We start from the raw sequence: 19,270 nt of genomic DNA, 5'->3' as shown, positions 1-19,270 counted from the left end.
GGCTAACACCAACGACGACTACTGATCTCCACTGGTTGGTGGCAAGGCCACCAAATAGAGAAAGCCAAATAAAGGAGGATCCGAGGATTTATGTGTCTCCTGTAAGAATGCTACCTCTTCCTCCAAAGGTCCTTTGCATGTCAAGTGTGATACCATAAACCTCCCAATGAGGTCTAAGAGTAGGGACTCTCTGAATGAGGTCCTCCCAATGAGGTCTAAGAATAGAGACTCTTTGAATGTACCCTAGGATAGATGCATGTCATTCCACACAGTATAACTAAAGAAAGGCATGCTTTTCATGGGGTTGGTAGCATCCCTCCATGCCCACTCACTGGGGTCCCAACGCAAATACCTGATAGGGCATCTGCCATACAACCAAAGGCTCCAAGCATCTTTGATCCTCCCTGTAAGAATGCTACCTCCTTCTCCAAAGGTCCTTTTTTTTTTTTTTTTCCGAGAAAAGATCCTTTCATTAGTTATGTAAAAAACCGCCCGTAGGGCTACAAAAGAGAACTCTCCTGCTCCTAACAGAGAGAAGAGCAGTGAATACATCATGGCAGCCCGGGAGACTCTCCCTAGGTGCTGCAAAATACAAGCATCAGTCTAAAGAACTGAGCGGCTAAATCATACAATAGGGGGGGGGGGAGAGCCAAACAGGTGGCCTGTAGTGCCAACGGGGGGATCCCGTGTGTAGGGTGTAGAACGGGCCGCAGCGCCAAGTGGTGTGAAAGGCCTGGCGCCGTAAGATCGCCTCATCCGAGTCTCCCCGGATGCGGTCGTACTGTCCTCGCAGGGTGTGGATCAACTCCTGCCAAATCCCCCGAACAGTCTCTGCTGGTGGCTCTAATCTCCCCTCAAAGGCCGTAAAGCACCGGGCCCTCCAGGTGAACCAGATGGTGAGGCTGCTGAGGAGCTCCCATCGTAAATCCCTCTCCTGTGTCCAGCTGGCGGACGAGAAATCCTGTGCCGGAACCAGGCGAGGCTGGCCCCTAATAAATCTGATGGCCTGACTGCCCTGCTCCATCTCATAGCCCATAACAGGCCCTGATGAAGTCGACCAAGCAGCGGCACCCCACGTAAACATACCCTCTGGAGAGAGGGGGGCCAGAATACGCAGCATCTGCAGCCAAATCTGCTGTGCCTGAGGGCAGTCCCAAAGGCAATGTCTCTGTGTCTCCATAGGGTGGCCGCATCGGACGCAGGCCGCCGGAAGACCGCTGTAAACAAGCCAAGTGCCAACCGCTGAGCCCCTGTGGGCGACCAGCCACTGAAAAGCCGAGATCCTGCGGGCCTGTCGACTAGCCCAGAAATCCTCCAGGAACTCCTGTGATAGTCCCTGCAATCGCCAATGCCCCGCTGCCACTGGAGAAACCGTCCTCCTCGCCGTCAAAATATGCCGTCCCAGCCGAACAGTATACTGGAAAAAGGTGATCTCTGTGGCCTCAAGGGATGCATAAGGATCATGCCACTCGTACTCCCCGGGGTCCCACTGTAGCCGGGCCAAGGGGCGCGCTGCATATGCCCATATGCGCCAATCCGGGAGCACGTCAGCAGGGTCGGGGTCAATATGCCACTTCCGAGAAGCGGCAGCCACTACCCGAATCCTCTGAAAAGTGCACTCTGCAACCAAAGGCGACTCCACCTCCACTCTCTGGAGTCTGCCCTCATCCTGTATCTCATAATAGAGGCATCTGCCATCCTCAGTGCTAGCTCTGACAGCAATCAGGATCTCCAACTGTGTAAAGGCACCCATCCACCGTGGGGCCACTGGCTCGAGAGGTGTGAACCACTCCTCTGTAAGTGCCTCCTGAATATCATCCCTCATAATCAACCCCCCTCTGAAGTGACTCAGCCTCTCCACCTGGGTCTCCTCTGGTAGACTGCAGAAAGCCTGCCAGTCTCCAAAACTACGAGCTGGGCCTGCCGCTAAAGGTCCCCAGGCTAGACGAGGCCGAGAACCCAGCATATGACCCTGCTCTGTACGAACCGCTGGGCTCCAGATGAGCGGCTACCTGGCCCGCTCCTCAACACAAGAAGGAGGCCGCTGAGAAAGCCCCGGTCTCAGCAGCTCCCAAGCTCTCAGGATACTCAAAGCAAATCTGTCCTCCCATCCTCTACTGAGGCCTGTCCTCCTCATCTCTATGAAGATCCAGCGAATCTCTGGTGCCCAAGTACCCCCTGCAGGAGGCACCCGGGCCTGCAGTCGCTGCAAGAGGAGCTCTTTCCAAGGCTCAGCGCCTGGAAGCAACCCCCGAACAATAAGCTTCCCCAATAAGGCTCTACTCTGATCGACTGGATCTATAATGCCCAAACCGCCCTGAGCCAGCGGAAGTGTAATAACTGCCCATGCAACCTTTGCCCGAGCTGGCTGACCGTCCCGCCCAGACCACAGAAAGTTCCTGATCAGCCTCTGTACGTGGCTGATGCAAGAGCTCGAGAAAATCCAGCAAGACGTAATGTACCACATAGTCGCTAACAGCACCTGATTTGCCACCACCACCCTCCCAGCCAAGGATAGTCTAGCTGTACTCCAATACAATAGCTTCTTCCGAATGCTCAGAAGAAGCGGGGCAATCTGCTGCTCAGGTGACAAATCAAGGCCAATCTGGCATCCCAAATACCGCACTGCTGTGCCTGGAGGAATCCATCTAAAACCGGGGTCCGGGCTCCATGCCGGAGTGGGAGCACTACTGATCCAAAAGGCCACTGTCTTGCGCCAATTGATCAATGCTCCCGAAGCTGTACTAAAAACCTGGAGCGACTGCTCTGCCCGAATAAGATTGGCCTCTTGGCCATGCAAAAATAAGCCCGTGTCGTCTGCAAACTCAGCATCAAGCAAATCCTCCCCCCCGGACTGGGAGCTGAAGTCCTCTCAAACCAACCTCCTCTGCCGTCAAATACATACTCATAGCCTCCGCAAAGAAGAGAAAAAGGAAAGGGGCGAGAGGACACCCCTGACGGACTGATCTGGTCAGCTCAAAACTCGGCCCCCGACCTCCTGCAATCAGCACCTGGCTGCGAGCTGTGGAATACAAAGCTGCCACCCCTCTGATCCATCCTGGCTCAAAGCCCAGGCGTAGCATAGTGCCCTCTAAGAATCCCCAATCAACTCTATCGTATGCCTTCTCAAAATCGAGAAGCATCACGACCAAGTCCTCGCCAAGAAACCTAGCTCGGGCCGTCGCCTCCCAGAAAGTAAAGATGTTGTCAAGGATACTGCGCTCCTTGACAAATCCTGTCTGAGTAGCATGAATCAACTCCCCCAGGAAGGGCTGGATCCTCAAACTCAAGGCCTTTGCTAAGACCTTGTAGACGGTATTGAGGATCGTAATAGGCCTCCAATGCCGAATGTCATCCGATACTCCCTCCCCCTTGGGGATAAGATAGATCAAGCCCTCTGAAAAGCTCTGCGGCATCACCCCAGTGTCCAAAACATGCTGAAAGCCCCTGCGGAGGCCTGGCCCCAAAAGGTCCCAATAACGCATAAAAAAGGCCGGCGTCAGTCCGTCCTCCCCTGGGCAACTATGTCGCGGCAGGACCCTGAAGGCCTCGGCAAGCTCAATCTCTGACAGAGGCGCACCTAGAACTGTGCGCATATGGTCTGTGACCCTCCTCTGCACATGGGCCCACACAGTCTGTCTGCACACATCTCGATCCTCAGTGGCTGGCTCCGCTGAAAGCAAGTCACTATAAAAAGCAGTGGCAATGGCTCTGATCTCCCCGAGCTCAGTAGCTATCGATCCATCCGGTCTACCAAGCTGGCGAACTCCTGCTCGCGCATGACGGGGTCCAGTGATCTCAAAAAACTCCCCAGTCACTCTATCACCAAGCTGCGTCCACTGAGAGGCCTGACGACGATAGTAAAACTCATGTCTCTGCTCCTCTACCTCTCTAACCTCCTGGCGTGCCTGGCTCAGCTGGGACGCCACCCACTCACATGCAGGCTGCTGCTCCTGAAGGCGCTGTAGCGAAGCAAGGCTGCGTCTCAGCCGTTGCTCCCGCTCGCGAATCTCTCCCAGTCGTGTCAAAGCTGCAGCGTGTAGAAAAGAGCTAAGATCAATGAGTCCCTGGGCACACTGGCCCGCTGCATCCTGGTCAGAGCACTGACTATCATGCCAGATCCTCTCAATGTCCTCAGCGAGACTGGGATCTGTAAGTACCCTCTCTGGGATCCTCAACTGCAAGCTGGGCTCCCGTGTCCCCTCCTCCAATGTCAATATAACTGGCGCATGATCTGAAAATGAGGTGCCAGCAAGAATGCCGACGGAGCCCCCTCGCTCCCCTAACCAATCGCCCACATAAAAGCGATCAATCCGAGATAGATTAGTCCCTCCCTGCCGGCGATCCGACCGAGAGAAACTAAGACTGTCCTGAGACCGGGAGAAAGCCCCATGCTGCCATGCATCAGTGATCCTCAGTGACATACAAAACCGGTCCCAAGCTGCAAGCTCCGTGCCGTGCACTGTAACATGACTGCCTCCCACCCTATCTGCCGAGTCCTCAAGCATGTTGAAGTCTCCCCCAACACACCAATGTGCGGCCTCTGGCAATGCATCAGTAACCTGAGTCCAAAACTCTGCTCTGGCACTAGCATGATTGGGTGCATAGATGTTGAGCACACCCAATAGCTCATCACGCATCCTCAGAATGACATACTGTGCTCTACCAGGCACAATGATCCCTCGATCCACAATGGCCTGCCGCCATACATCTGCAATAACCATGCATACTCCTCCCTGTCCACCCAAAGGACCAAACCCTGCAGACCAAAAAGTGTCCCATCTACCAGGCATCACCGAACCATATCTCCGGATCCTGCTCTCACCCAAGTGGTGCTCCTGCATCATCAAAATGTCAATGCTGCCACCAACCAGGCATCTCTGAAGCTCCTGCCTCAAGCAACCTCGATAGCGTATAAAGTGTGCTCCGCCAAGGCCCTGTACATTCCATGAGATGATCCTCATGGATGCCCTGCTGAGGTGGATGCTGTCTTAGCCGTACGGCGGGCCTTCGCAAGCGGCTTGGATGGAGAGTAGTCCCCATCCGAACGGCTGCGAATCTGCCCACCCGGTGTGCTGCAAGAGTCCCGGATGAGGCGCCAGTGGCTGTGGCCCATGGCGACTGCCTCCTGCTCTGACAGAGAAACCTCGTGTATACTCACATATCCAGGGTCCCGCGCCAAGTCTGCCACTATGCGCACGACCAAATGCCGAATCCCTGAGGTATGCACACTCCCGGGATCCAAGAAAAAATGAGCCAACTCCCAAAGTCGGCCTATCGCATCAGTCACCTCCAGATCGCTCATGTGGTGAGAAAACTCAACTGCTTGAGTCTTCAAAGTGCTGAGAGCGAGCTCTAGAGTCCACTCCCGATCACAAGGTCCACATAGAGGGAACGAGAAGGCCACCGCTGAGTCTAGTGCCTCCTCCCCGCGGGCCGGAGGTATCACTACGTGAACTCGAATGGGTGCTGGCTCATGGGGGCCCTCTGCTCCAAAAAGCCGAGTAAAGGTATAATCAAAGGCCTCCGAGCGCTGTCTAATGCCTAGGCGACTCAGCCGACTGCGGATAGATGAAATCCGTGAGGCCCTAATCGGCATAGGTCTCCTCTGTGATGCTCGAGCGAGGTCAGTGCTCAGCGCTCTCCGGACTGCAGGTGAGCGCCAGGGAACTGCCAGGGTCTCCCGGGAAGGCGAGGTGGGCGGAGGGGGAGGAGGGGGAGGCGAGGGAGGTGGAGAGGGAGCCGCTGCCGAAACCGGAGCGGAGGCGGGAGGAGGCGAAGGTGGAGACGAGGCGGTGGGAGGGGACGGGGGTGGGGGGGGTGAAGAAGGAGCTGGCATCTCCTGGTCCTCAGTCGCTGCAGGGGTCTCCTCCTGAAGGGGAGCAAAGCTGTTCCTCACGGGAACCCAGTGAGGTTGAGACTGTGGCTGCTGCTGCAGCGGTCTCTGTGCGTGCTGCTGTGGCTGTCTCCCTCGGCGGCGCCCCTGTCCAGGCTGCCACTCCGAGGTCTCTGAGGCCTGAGCAGGTGTCCCTGAGGCAGCCTGCCGAGCCGAATCTGTGGGCGGGCCATCAGTAGCCTGCTGCTGTGGTGAGGGTCGAGGTCTCCTGCGAGGGCAGGCCTTGGCCAGATGACCGACCTGCCTGCAAATGAAGCACTGGTTCGGGAGCCCCGAGAACTCCACTCTCTGATCTATCCACCCCCCCCCTATCCTAGGTAGCTGAATGACCTTAGGAAGGGAGGAGATGTCAGACACCAACACTCTGACCGAAGGTAGCCCCGCTGCTCTGGCCACCACTGAAGTTGCTGAGGGGCCCGTCTCAAGAACCGAGCCCACCAATGCTCCGAGCCTGGGGAGGAGCGGAAGATACTCCCGGCGGAGACCAGGGAAACAAACTGTAATATGGAAGAGGCGCTCTCCCTGCTCCGCCGCTGCTGGGTCAAAACCATGCTGCCAAGGTCTGAAGAAAGCCCGAGCACCCCTGATGTCCAGAGGACTCATGGTAAGGACCTTGGCAACGCTCTGGGCGGCCTCGAACTCGATCTGATAATGGCCCCGGCCCAGGAGTTGTACATCCAGGATCTTGCCCACATCTGCAAGAAGGCGGGCCTGAAGAAGATCCCTGATCTCCCCTCTGCTGGGGCGAGTGCCGACTATACGGCAGATGGTGGAATGAGCCTGGAGGCGTTCCACCTCTGCGGTGAGGTCGCTTCCTCTTCCGGCGAAAGAGAAAGCCTGATGGGGATGACCTCGGGGGCGGGCGAGGGGGCTGCGGATGAGTCCCTCTGAGACGAGGCGGGAGGAGTCTCCATCAGAGTCTGGAGCTCAGGCGAAGGCGAGGCGAAAGCGGAAAACCTGCAAGAAACGGGCTGCTGCACACAAAGAGGCGGAAGACCGGAGGAAAAGGGAAAGAACACAAAACCCCCTGGGGGTGGAAAACAGCGCGAAGGGAAGGGGGGGGGGGGGGGGGGAGTGGGCGAAAAGACGAAGGAAAAAACCAGGGGGGGGGGGGGGGGGGGGGCGGGGCGCTGCTGAAGAAAGGCGAAGAGGCTAGGCGGGCGGGGGCCAGCAGGCGGATAGGCTAGGCGGGGGGGGGGGGGGGGGGGGGGGGGTAGGGGCGCAACGCGAAAAGAAAAAAAGGGGGGCGGGCAGCAACGCGCAAGGAAGGGGGGGGGCGGGGCGCTGCTGAAGATAGGTGAAGAGGCTAGGCGGGGGGGATGCGAGCAGGCGGAGAGGCTAGACGGGGGGGGCGGGGGGCGAGCAGGCGAGGAGGGGGGGGGGGCGCAGCAGCGAAGAGGGGGGGGGGGCGCAATGGCGAGGGGGGGGGGAGGGGGGGGGGGCGCAGAAGCGAAGGCAGGCAGGCGGGGGAAGGAGGAGGGGCGCAATGGAGGGCAGGCGAGCAGCGAACAGCGTGCGCAGGGTGATGGCGGGAGCTTCAGCGAGCAGCGATTCAGAAAGAGCGAACTCTCCTTCATACATTGCTCCTTCTCCAAAAGTCCTTTGCATGTCAAGTGTGATATCATAAGCCTCCCGATGAGGTCTAAGAGTAGGGACTCTTTGAATGAGGTCTAAGAGTAGGGACTCTCTGAATGTATCCTAAGACAAGATGCATGGCGTTCCACACAGTATAACTGAAGAAAGGCATGCTTTTCATGGGGTTGGTAGCATCCCCCCACACCCACTCACCGGGGTCCCAATGCAAATACCTGATAGGGCATCTGCCATAAAACCAAAGGCTCCAAGCATCTATGATCCTCCCAAGGGTGGGATCAATATGAAAGTACTTCCCTGCTATGCGAACAATTCTCACAGGATGCACCACCAGGCCCTCGGTGATATCCTGCACATGACATCTCTCTAAATACCATCCATCCTGTACAATGAACATGACTGGTGCATCATCGTCCCCCAGAGTGGGGAGGCCCATAACCTGTATAGGTACACCTGTCGTGGAGAAAACTCCAAACCATGAGTGATGAAGCCCTTCCAAGAAGGTCTCTATGATCCAGTGGTTGGGCATGGCAGCATCAATCTGCACAATCCTCTAACTAGTGCCCCTCAAATGCTGTGTAAGCACCCCTCTCTGATCTTTTGTGAGACTTAAGTCTCTTCCAATCTAGCACTACGGGGAAGAGTATCTCCCAGCCAACCCAGTGAATATGCGTAGCTTCCCAAAGAGGTCTACCATACTCATCCAAGATCAAGTTATTCCACGTAAAGGTTGTTTCTTAGCCTCCTCAACTGACCTGGAGGTATGTGAACCAAGAACCTCCTCATGCAACCCCAAGCCCGGAGAAGGGATCTAACCAAGGGGGTGGATGGGGTCCGATGCTCTGCCTCTGAGAAGATAAAACATCGGTTGTAATTCCAATCACCTCCCCTAACCGGAGTACACTCCATAATCTGCTGCATGAGAAATTCCTTCCATATCTCAGTGCTAGGAAGAAATCCTTTGACAATCATCTTACAAAGCAACGCCCTACATTGCACCTCTGGGTCTATGATGTTCAGTCCCCCCCTCTTGCTTGGGTAGGATATTGGTTTCCCAAGCAACTCTAGTCCTCGTGTGTACTGTGACATCTAATCTTGACCAAAGAAAATTCCGAATGAGGCGATGTAACTAGCCAATGCATTCCCTATGAAGAACCCAACAAGAAGGTATAAACCAAGCAATGGCCAGCAGCACTTGGCTAACCACCAAGGCTCTAGATGCCAAATCAAGCTTCTTGCTACTCCAATGTTGAAGTTTGCTTTTAATGCTCATGAGGACAAGCGCAAATTGTTGTGTTGGGGAGATGTCAATGCCAACCTGGCAACCAAGGTATCTAGCAATCCAAGTGAACCCCACATGCAAACCCCAATTTAATTGCGAAGAATCATTGATCCAAAATCCCCTAGACTTGTGCCAATTAATAGTGGCTCTTGTTGCCAAACATCGGAGACTGACATGCATCCTAGCTCACAATCAGCATTGTCACCAGTCCCAGCATTGTCACCACCCTCAATCCAATCCCTTCTTCAAGGTTGCCGACTAGAAGTGCCCCTTCATGATCTACTCTGGTGGAGTGCTGAGGTCCGCCAACAAGGCCCAAGGGAGTAACCTCACGTCGATCGATCATCCGGACACAAAAGTTAGCATGCCATGAAGGTTGACGGTATGCAAGGTGAACTCAGGCATCAAGTTGACACCAGATCCACTATCTATGATGGCACCAGAGAGTCACGTGCCATTGATGTGGACTATCAGGAAGGGGCTTCGGTAGTCGGTGAGAGTGGCAGTGGATGAGCCTATCCCCATGCAGGTGGCAATGCTACGTGCCTTGGTGCACCCGCCACTAAGAGGAATTGGTGGACTCTCTCCTTCCCATTGAGTGAGGGTTGTGCAAGTAGTAGAGGGAGTATCGAGCGAAAATGGATGGTGCTCAATTTGTTCTTGACTTTGTGGTCATCCGTCTACCAAAGGTTCAAGGAGCATACTCCCTGCTTAATTGGCCGCCTGTGGCTTCACCCTATGGGTGTGTTACATGATTGGCGATTGGATAGATTATGGATCCCTCAAGCCGTTGGGCGACAAGAGATAAAGCTTGAAGGAGGAATGGATCAAGGAATACATGGTGGCACAATCACCCCCACAATGTCCATATCAACCAACTCCGATGAAGAGGAAGGCATCATATGCCTTACACAAAAGATGCAGAATTGTTGGACGGGCTCCAAGCCACCGGCAGCCTGGCGTGCCAAATGGTAGAAATCACTCCACTACCCCCTACCAGCTTGGAGACAGAAACCATAGAGGCCATGGGATTGGGAGAACCTATTACTGATCGAAGACGTGGCAAGAAGCCTCCCAAGGTCACCACCACCACTAAGGGAGGACCCCCTTGGCCAAGGCACCTCATGTCAAGGTGCCACTCGGTCCAACCAAACCTACCACCAATAGTCACCCCCCATTCCTCTTGAAGAGCTTCCTTCCACCTAGCAACATGACCACCATGGCGACTTCAAGATCGACTAACACCCATCACATGACCTCACCATGCTCCACTAGGCGGCCCACAAAAGTGAGCTTCGTGTGACTGTAGATCTAGTGAAGGAATTCAACCTTGGCACAATGGAGGAGCCACATCCAATCCTACTAGCCTCTTGGCTATGGGAACGCCCCGCCTTGCTTGCACATGCCTCTGTCTTCTTCCACTCCTACAAGGATGTCTTTGCTTGGACCTACAAGGACCTTGAAGGTGTGCCAACAGACATAGGTGTGCACACTATTCCCCTCCATGACTGTGCACGACAACACAGGACAACTTGGCAGATTTGTTCACGAAGGCTCTCCCACGAGAGAAGTTTGAAGCTTTTTAGAAAGCTTTAAACTTATTTCCCTTTGGGGACTAGTCTAGGCTCCCTATCACAATCCTAAGAGCTTGGCACATCTCTGTGCCTCTAGTGCGAGCTCACCCCTTGCTCACATCATCACTCCAGGGGAGAATTTGTAGCCATATTTGGTAGTGATGTGTGTGAGTGAACACACTAGGACTAGGCGGGGCACTTTTTTTCTCTCTTTAGGAGGTTTTTTCCCCGTGCTAGTATACACCCATCTTGGGATATACTTATCATCTTTGTACAACACACATTCATTATCTATCTATCATCTCATTGTGTGCTCCCTTGAGCTTCTCCACTGTGTGCGCGTGCATGCTCGTGCATTCTTGCAATCCTATTTCCAACAAGTTGTTCACTTTGTTGAGGATTTTGTCTATCCTGTGATGGAATTCAATGAACATATCTATGTCAATTTCTTGGACATGTTTGATGGTTTGTTGCTAGTGTTAGTGTCTGTTGATACTCAACAGGTTAGTAAATTCTGAAAGTCAACAATCGATGAGTCTAAGATTATTCCTAAATGGGTTAGAAGCACCTTGTAGTATAGCAAATTGTCTGCTTCTTTTCAGAGTAGAGTCACATTTGGTGCTAAAACCATCTGTTTAGCAGATATTGTTGAGTTTACATTTCTTAGTTCTCTACATGATATAGATGAACCCGAGTCTTTTGAAGAGGCTCAAGAAGATCCAAATTGGATTAAAGCCATGCAGAATGAAATTGAGGCCATTCAGAAAAATGATACTTGGGATTTAGTTGATCTACCTTTTAGTAAGAAAGCAATTGGTACTAAGTGGGTTGAAAAAGTCAAGAGAAAGGCTGATGGATCTGTGGATAGGTTCAAGGCTAGACTTGTTGCAAAGGTTATGCCTAACAAAAAGAGATTGATTATGATCAAGCTGTTGATTACTTACATATTTGTGCAACTCACAGCCGGACATTCAGTTTGGTGTGTCACAGCTTTCAAAATTTATGCATTGCCAAGACACTAAGCATTGGCAGGTAGTTAAATGTATCTTTAGATACTTGCAAGGCACTCAAGACCTTGGATTGTTATGTGCTAGGGAGGGGGGGTGATTTATAACTATAGGTCTTCTTTGATTCTGACTGAGTAGGTGACTATGATACACGACAGTCCACATCTGGAAATTGCTTCTTCCTCGGAACTCATGCATCTTTTGACTAAGAAAGAAGCAACCAATTGTGGCAACCTCGTTTTGTGAAGCTGAATACAGAGCAGCATTCACTGTGACAGTTGAATGTGTATGATTGAGAAGATTGATAGAGGATGTCTGTGTCCCTTCAAACACCCCTACTCCAATTCTCATTGACAGTCAAAGTGCAATGGCAATAGCAAAAAATCGTGTCTACCTGGGCCATAATCTAGGGATCTTCGAGGGCTGCGGAGAGGAAGCGTGGCCACTTTATGAGAGAGTGGGACATTGGTATCTTTTTCACATCCTCTCATTCAGGACCCTATTGGCAGCATAGGGCTCCTGATTGGTTGAGATCTCCACCTTGCTTGGTGTGAAATCTCCATTTTGTAAAATTTTTTCATACTTAATAGAAGTCTTCTTTTTGAAAAAAAAAACTATGTCAAAGAGAGACTCCATGCAAGTGAGATCACTCTGATCTATTGCTGTATACATGATAATATGGTAGATCTTTTCACTAAAGCCTTATCACGTGAAAAGTTTGAGGCCTTTCACAAAGCTTTGGGGCTCATCCCTTTCAGAGACCAATCTGCAATTTTTGTAAGCCTCACATTTTTTTTTTCCGAGAAAAGATCCTTTCATTAGTTAAATAAAAACGCCCGTAGGGCTACAAAAGATCTCTCCTGCTCATAAGAGAAACAGAGCAGTGAATACAGCAAGGCAGCCCAGGAGACTCTCCCTAGGTGCTGCAAAATACAAGCATCAGTACATAGGACTGAGGGCTAAATCATACAATAAGGGGGGGGAAAGCCAAACAGGTGGCCTGTAATGCCAACGGGGGGATCCCGTGTGCCAGGTGGTGTGAAAAGCCTGGCGCCGCAAGATCGCCTCATCCGAGTCGCCCCGGATGCGGTCATACTGTCCTCGCAGGGTGTGGATCAACTCCTGCCAAATCCCCCGCACAGTCTCTGCTGGTGGCTCCAGTCTCCCCTCAAAGGCCGTGAAACACCGGGCCCTCCAGGTGAACCAGATGGTGAGGTTGCTGAGGAGCTCCCATCGTAAATCCCTCTCCTGTGTCCAGCTGGCGGACGAGAAATCCGGTGCCGAAACCAGGCGAGGCTGGCCCCTAATGAATCTGATGGCCTGACTGTCCTGCTCCATCTCATAGCCCATAGCAGGCCCTGACGAAGTCGACCAAGTAGCGGCACCCCACGTAAACATACCCTCTGGAGAGAGGGGGGCCAGAATACGTAGCATCCGCAACCAAATCTGCTGCGCCTGAGGGCAATCCCAAAGGCAATGTCTCTGTGTCTCCATAGGGTGGCCGCATCGGACGCAGGCCGCCGGAAGACCGCTGTAAACAAGCCAGGTGCCAACTGCTGAGCCCCTGTGGGCGACCAGCCACCACTGGAAAGTCGAGATCCTGCGGGCCTGTCGACTAGCCCAGAGCCGAGCCCAAAAATCCTCCAGGAACTCCTATGAGAGTCCCTGTAGCCGCCAAAACCCCGCTGCAGCTGGAGAGACCATCCTCCTCGCCGTCAAAACATGCCGCCCCAGCCGAACAGTATACTGGAAAAAGGTGATCTCTGTGGCCTCAAGGGATGCATAAGGATCATGCCACTCGTACTCCCCAGGGTCCCACTGTAGGCCGGGCCAAGGGGCGCGCTACATATGCCCATATGCGCCAATCCGGGAGCACATCAGCAGGGTCGGGGTCAATATGCCACTTCCGAGAAGCGGCGGCCACAACCCGTATCCTCTGAAAGGTGCACTTTGCAACCAAAGGCGACTCCATCTCCACTCTCTGAAAGGTGCACTCTGCAACCAAAGGCGACTCCATCTCCACTCTCTGAAGTCTGCCCTCATCCTGGATCTCATAGTAGAGGCATCTGCCATCCTCAGTGCAAGCTCTGACAGCAATCAGGATCTCCAACTGTGTAAAGGCTCCCATCCAACGTGGGGTCACTGGCTCGAAAGGCGTGAACCACTCCTCTGTGAGTGGCTCCTGAATATATCCCTCATAATCAACCCCCCTCTGAAGTGACTCAGCCTCTCCACCTGGATCTCCTCTGGGAGACTGCAGAAGGCCTGCCAGTCTCCAAAACTACGTGCTGGGCCTACCGCTAAAGGTCCCCAGGCTAGACGAGGCCGAGAACCCAGCATATGACCCTGCTCTGTGCGAACTGCTGGGCTCCAGATGAGCGGCTGTCTGGCCCGCTCCTCAACACTAGAAGGAGGTCGCTGAGAGAGCCCCGGTCTCAGCAGCTCCCAAGCTCTCAGGATGCTCAAAGCAAATCTGTCCTCCCATCCTCTACTGAGGCCTGTCCTCCTCATCTCTATGAAGATCCAGCGAATCTCTGGTGCCCAAGTACCCCCTGCTTGGGGAGCCCGAGCCTGCAGCCACTGCAAGAGAAGCTCTTTCCAAGGCTCAGTGCCTGGAAGCAGCCCCCGAACAATAAGCTTCCCCAATAAGGCTCTACTCTGATCGACTGGATCTATAATGCCCAAGCCTCCCTGAGCCAGCGGAAGTGTAATAACTGCCCATGCAACCTTTGCCCGGGCTGACTGACCGTCCCGCCCAGACCAAAGAAAGTTCCTGATCAGCCTCTGTACCTGGTTGATGCAAGAGCTCGAGAAGATCCAACAAGACGTAATGTACCACATGGTCGCTAACAGCACCTGATTTGCCACCACCACCCTCCTAGCCAAGGATAGTCGAGCTGTACTCCAATACAAAAGCTTCTCCTGAATGCTCAGAAGAAGCGGGGCAATCTGTTGCTCAGGTGACAAATCTAGTCCAATCTGGCATCCCAAATACCGCACTGCTGTGCCAGGAGGAATCCATCTAAAACCGGGGTCCGGGCTCCATGCCGGAGTGGGAGCACTACTTATCCAAAAGGCCACTGTCTTGCGCCAATTGATCAATGCTCCCGAAGCTGCACTAAAAACCTGGAGCGACTGCTCTGCCCGAAGAAGATTGGCCTCTTGGCCATGCAAAAATAAGCCCGTGTCGTCTGCAAACTCAGCATCGAGCAGGTCCTCCCCCCGGACTGGGAGCTGGAGTCCTCTCAAACCAACCTCCTCTGCCGTCAAATACATGCTCATAGCCTCCGCAAAGAAGAAAAAAAGAAAAGGGGCGAGGGGACACCCCTGACGGACTGATCTGGTCAGCTCAAAACTCGGCCCCCGTCCTCCTGCAATCAAAACCTGGCTACGAGCTGTGGAATACAGAGCCGCCACCCCTCTGATCCATCCTCGCTCAAAGCCCAGGCGAAGCATAGTGCCTTCTAAGAAACCCCAATCAACTCTATCGTATGCCTTCTCAAAATCGAGAAGCATCACGACCAAGTCCTCGCCAAGAAATCTAGCTCGGGCCGTCGCCTCCCAGAAAGTAAAGATGTTGTCAAGGATACTGCGCTCCTTGACGAATCCTGTCTGGGTTGCATGAATCAACTCCCCCAGGAAGGGCTGGATCCTCAAACTCAAGGCCTTTGCTAAGACCTTGTAGACAATATTGAGGATCGTAATAGGCCTCCAATGCCGAATATCATCTGATACTCCCTCCTCCTTGGGGATAAAAAAGATCAAGCCCTCTGAAAAGCTCTGTGGCATCACCCAAGTGTCCAGAACATACTGAAAGCCCCTGCGGAGGCCTGGAACAAAAAGGTCCCAATATCGCATAAAAAAGGCCGGCGTCAGTCCGTCCTCCCCTGGGCAACTATGTCGCGGCAGGACCCTCAAGGCCTCGGCAAGCTCAATCTCTGAAAGAGGCGCACCAAGAACTGTACGCATATGATCTGTGACCCTCCTCTGCACATGGGCCCACACAGTGTGTCTGCAAGCATCTCGATCCTCAGTGGCTGGCTCTGCTGAAAGCAGGTCTCTATAGAATGCAGTGGCAATGGCTCTGATCTCCTCGGGCTCAGTAGCTACCGATCCATCCGGTCTACCAAGCTGACGGACTCCTGCTCGAGCATGGCGGGGTCCAGTGATCTCAAAAAACTCCCCAGTCACTCTATCACCAAGCTGCGTCCACTGAGAGGCCTGGCGGCGATAGTAAAACTCATGTCTCTGCTCCTCTGCCTCTCTAACCTCCTGGCGTGCCTGGCTCAGCTGTGAGGCCACCCACTCACATGTAGGCTGCTGCTCCTGAAGGCGCTGTAGCGAAGCAAGGCTGCGTCTCAGCCGATGCTCCCGCTCACGAATCTCTCCCAGCCGTGTCAAAGCTGCAGCGTGCAGAAAAGAGCTAAGCTCGATGAGTCCCTGGGCACACTGGCCTGCTGCATCCTGGTCAGAGCACTGACTATCCTGCCAGATCCTCTCAATGTCCTCAGCGAGACTGGGATCTGCAAGTACCCTCTCTGAGATCCTCAACTGCAAGCTGGGCTCCCGTGTCCTCTCCTCCAATGTCAAAATAACTGGCGCATGATTTGAAAATGAGGTGCCAGCGAGAATGCCGACGGAGCCCCCTCGCTCCCCTAACGAGTCACCCACATAAAAGCGATCAATCCGTGATAGATTAGTCCCTCCCTACCGGCGATCCGACCGAGAGAAACTAAGACTGTCCTGAGAGCGGGAGAAGGCCCCACGCTGCCATGCATCAGTGATCCTCAGTGACATGCAAAACCGGTCTCAAGCTGCAAGCTCCGTGCCGTGCACTATAACATGACTGCCTCACTCTATCGGCCGGGTCCTCAAGCATGTTGAAGTCTCCCTCGACACACCAATGTGCGGCCTCTGGCAATGCATCCGTAACTTGGGTCTAGAACTCTGCTCTGGCACTAGCATGATTGGGCGCATAGACGTTGAGCACGCCCAATAGCTCATCATGCATCCTCAGAATGACATACTGTGCTCTACCAGGCACAATGATCCCTCGATCCACAATGGCCTGCCGCCATACATCTGCAATGACCATGCATACTCCTCCCTGTCCACCCAAAGGACCAAACCCTGCAGACCAAAAGGTGTCCCATCTACCAGGCATCACCGAACCATATCTCCGGATCGTGCTCTCACCCAAGTGGTGCTCCTACATCATCAAAATATCAATGCTGCCACCAACCAGGCATCTCTGAAGCTCCTGCCTCAAGCAACCACGATAGCGTATAAAATGTGCTCCGCCAAGGCCCTGTACATTCCATGAGATGATCCTCATGGATGACGTGTTGAGGTGGAGGCTATCTCAACCGTACGGCGGGCCTTCGCAAGCGGCTTGGATGGAGAGTAGTCCCCATCCGAGCGGCTGCGAATCTGCCCAACCGGTGTACTGCAAGAATCACGGATCAGGCGCTAGTGGCTGTGGCCCATGGCGACTGCCTCCCGCTCTGACAGAGCAACCTCGTGTATACATACATATCCAGGGTCGCGTGCAAGGTCTGCCACTGCGCGAACGACCAAATGACGAATCCCTGAGGCATCCACACTCCCGGGATCCAAGAAAAAATGAGCCAACTCCCAGAGTCGGCCTATCACATCTGTCACCTCCAGATCGCTCACATGATGAGAAAACTCAACTGCCTGAGTCTTCAAAGTGCTAAGAGCGAGCTCTAGAGTACACTCCCGGTCGCAAGGGCCACATAGAGGGAACGAGAAGGCCACCGCTGAATCAAGTGCCTCCTCCCCGCGGGCCAGAGGTATCACTACATGAACTCGGATGGGTGCTGGCTCATGGGGGCCCTCTGCTCCAAAAAGCCGTGTGAAGGCGTAATCAAAAGCCTCCGAGCGCTGTCTAATGCCGAGGCGACTCAGCCGACTGCGGATAGATGATATCCGTGAAGCCCGAATCGGCATGGTAGGTCTCCTCTGTGGTGCTCGAGCGAGGTCGGTGCTCAGCGCCCTCCGGACTGCAGGTGAGCGCCAGGGGACTGCCAGGGCCTCCTGGGAAGGTGAGGCGGGCCGGGGGGGGGGGGGGGGGGGAGGGGGGGGGCGAGGGGGGTGGAGAGGGAGCCGCTGCCAAAACCGGAGCGGGGATGGGAGGAGGCGAAGGTGGAAGCGAGCCGGTGGGAGGGGACGGGGGTGTGGGGGGTGGAGGAGGGGGTGCTGTCATCTCCTGGTCCTCAGTCGTCGCCGCAGGGGTCTCCTCCTGGAGGGGAGCAAAACTGTTCCGCATGGGAACCCAGTGAGGCTGAGACTGTGGCTGCTGGTGCTGCAACGGTCTCTGGGCGTGCTGCTGTGGTTGTCTCCCTCGGCGGCGCCCTTGTCCAGGCTGCCACTCCGAGGTCTCTGTGGCCTGAGCAGGTGTCCCGGAGGCAGCCTGCCGAGCCGCATCTGTGGGCGGGCCATCAGGGGCCTGCTGCTGTGGTGAGGGTCGGGGTCTCCTGCGAGGGCAGGCCTTGGCCAGATGTCCGACCTGCCTGCAAATGAAGCACTGGTTCGGGAGCCCCGAGAACTCCACTCTCTGATCAATCCATCCCCCCCCTATCCTAGGTAGCTGAATGACCTTAGGAAGGAAGGAGATGTCAGACACCAACACTCCGACTGAAGGTAGCCCAGCTGCTCTGGCCACCACTGAAGCTGCTGTGGGGCCAGTCTCTAGTACCGAGCCCACCAATGCTCCTCGCCTAGAGAGGAGCGGAAGATACTCCCGGCGGAGTCCAGGGAAGCAAACTGTAACATGGAAAAGGCGCTCTCCCTGCTCAGCCGCTGCTGGGTCAAAGCCATGCTGCCAAGGTCTGAAAAAAGCCCGAGCACCCCTGATGTCTAGGGGACTCATGGCAAGGACCTTGGCCACGCTCTGGGCAGTCTCGAACTCGATCTGGTAATGTCCACGGCCCAGAAGCTGTACGTCCAGGATCTTGCCCACATCTGCAAGAAGGCGGGCCTGGAGAAGATCCCGGATCTCCCCTCTGCTGGGGCGAGTGCCGACTATACGGCAGATGGTGGAATGTGCCTGAAGGCGTTCCACCTCTGCGGCGAGGCTCGCTTCCTCTTCCGGCGAAAGAGAAAGACTGATGGGGGTGTCCTCGGGGGCGGGCGAGGGGGCTGCGAATGAGTCCCTCTGAGGCGGGGCGGGAGAACCTCCATCAGAGTCTGAAGCTGTGTCGAAGGCGAAGCGGACACGGAGAACCTGCACGAACCGAGCTGCACACGAGGGTGGGGGAAGGCGAAAAGTAAAAGGGGAAAAAAAAATTTAAAAATTCCTGGGGGCGGAGAAAAACAGAGAGAGGAGGATTGGGGGGGGGGGGGGGGGGGGGCAAAGTGGCGAAGACGGATCCCAAGGAGGGGGGGGGCGGAAGCAGCACAAAAAGGGGAACGAGAGCTGGCGAATGGGGGGGGGCGAGGCGCTGAAGAGGAGGAACGAGAGCTGGCGAATGGGGGGGGGGGGGCGAGGCGCTGAAAAGGAGGGGGGGTGGGCGCGATGGCGAAAAGCTACGGGAGGGCGGGGGGCGACGGCGAAGAGCAGTGGAGGGGGGGCGCTTCAGCGCAGGCAAGCCAGGCGAAGGGGGGGGGGCGGCGCAAACCTGAGGGCTGGCGGAGGGGGGAAAACGCGAAGGCGGGCAGGGAGAAGGGAGAGCAGACAGAAGCGCGAGCAGGGGGGGGAGCGCGGAGCTTCAGCGAGCGTGTTTCGTAAATAGCTTGCCCTGTAAGCCTCACATTTGTACTACAGGGATTTTGTTAGATATTTATGGTAGTACTACAGTGAGGCCATGGACACTTTTGTCCCACCAGGTTTTTCCCCATGGCCATCCAGATGTGAACAGACACTTTAGGGTTAGCTAGTGTATAAGAAACCTCATCC

At 54.7% G+C, this 19,270-nt stretch overlaps 1 protein-coding gene across 9 annotated transcripts in view; it reads left to right on the top strand.

Annotated features, from left to right (window-relative positions):
- The window catches only part of LOC147604706 (uncharacterized), a 168,878-nt gene that overhangs the window by 87,608 nt on the left and 62,000 nt on the right, over positions 1-19,270 (top strand). The window lies entirely within an intron of this gene.

Source organism: Cibotium barometz, chromosome 61 (assembly GCF_041138505.1).
Source record: "Cibotium barometz isolate CiBa-2024 chromosome 61, ASM4113850v1, whole genome shotgun sequence".
NCBI lineage: Eukaryota > Viridiplantae > Streptophyta > Polypodiopsida > Cyatheales > Cibotiaceae > Cibotium > Cibotium barometz.
This window is presented reverse-complemented; position numbering and strand designations above follow the sequence as displayed.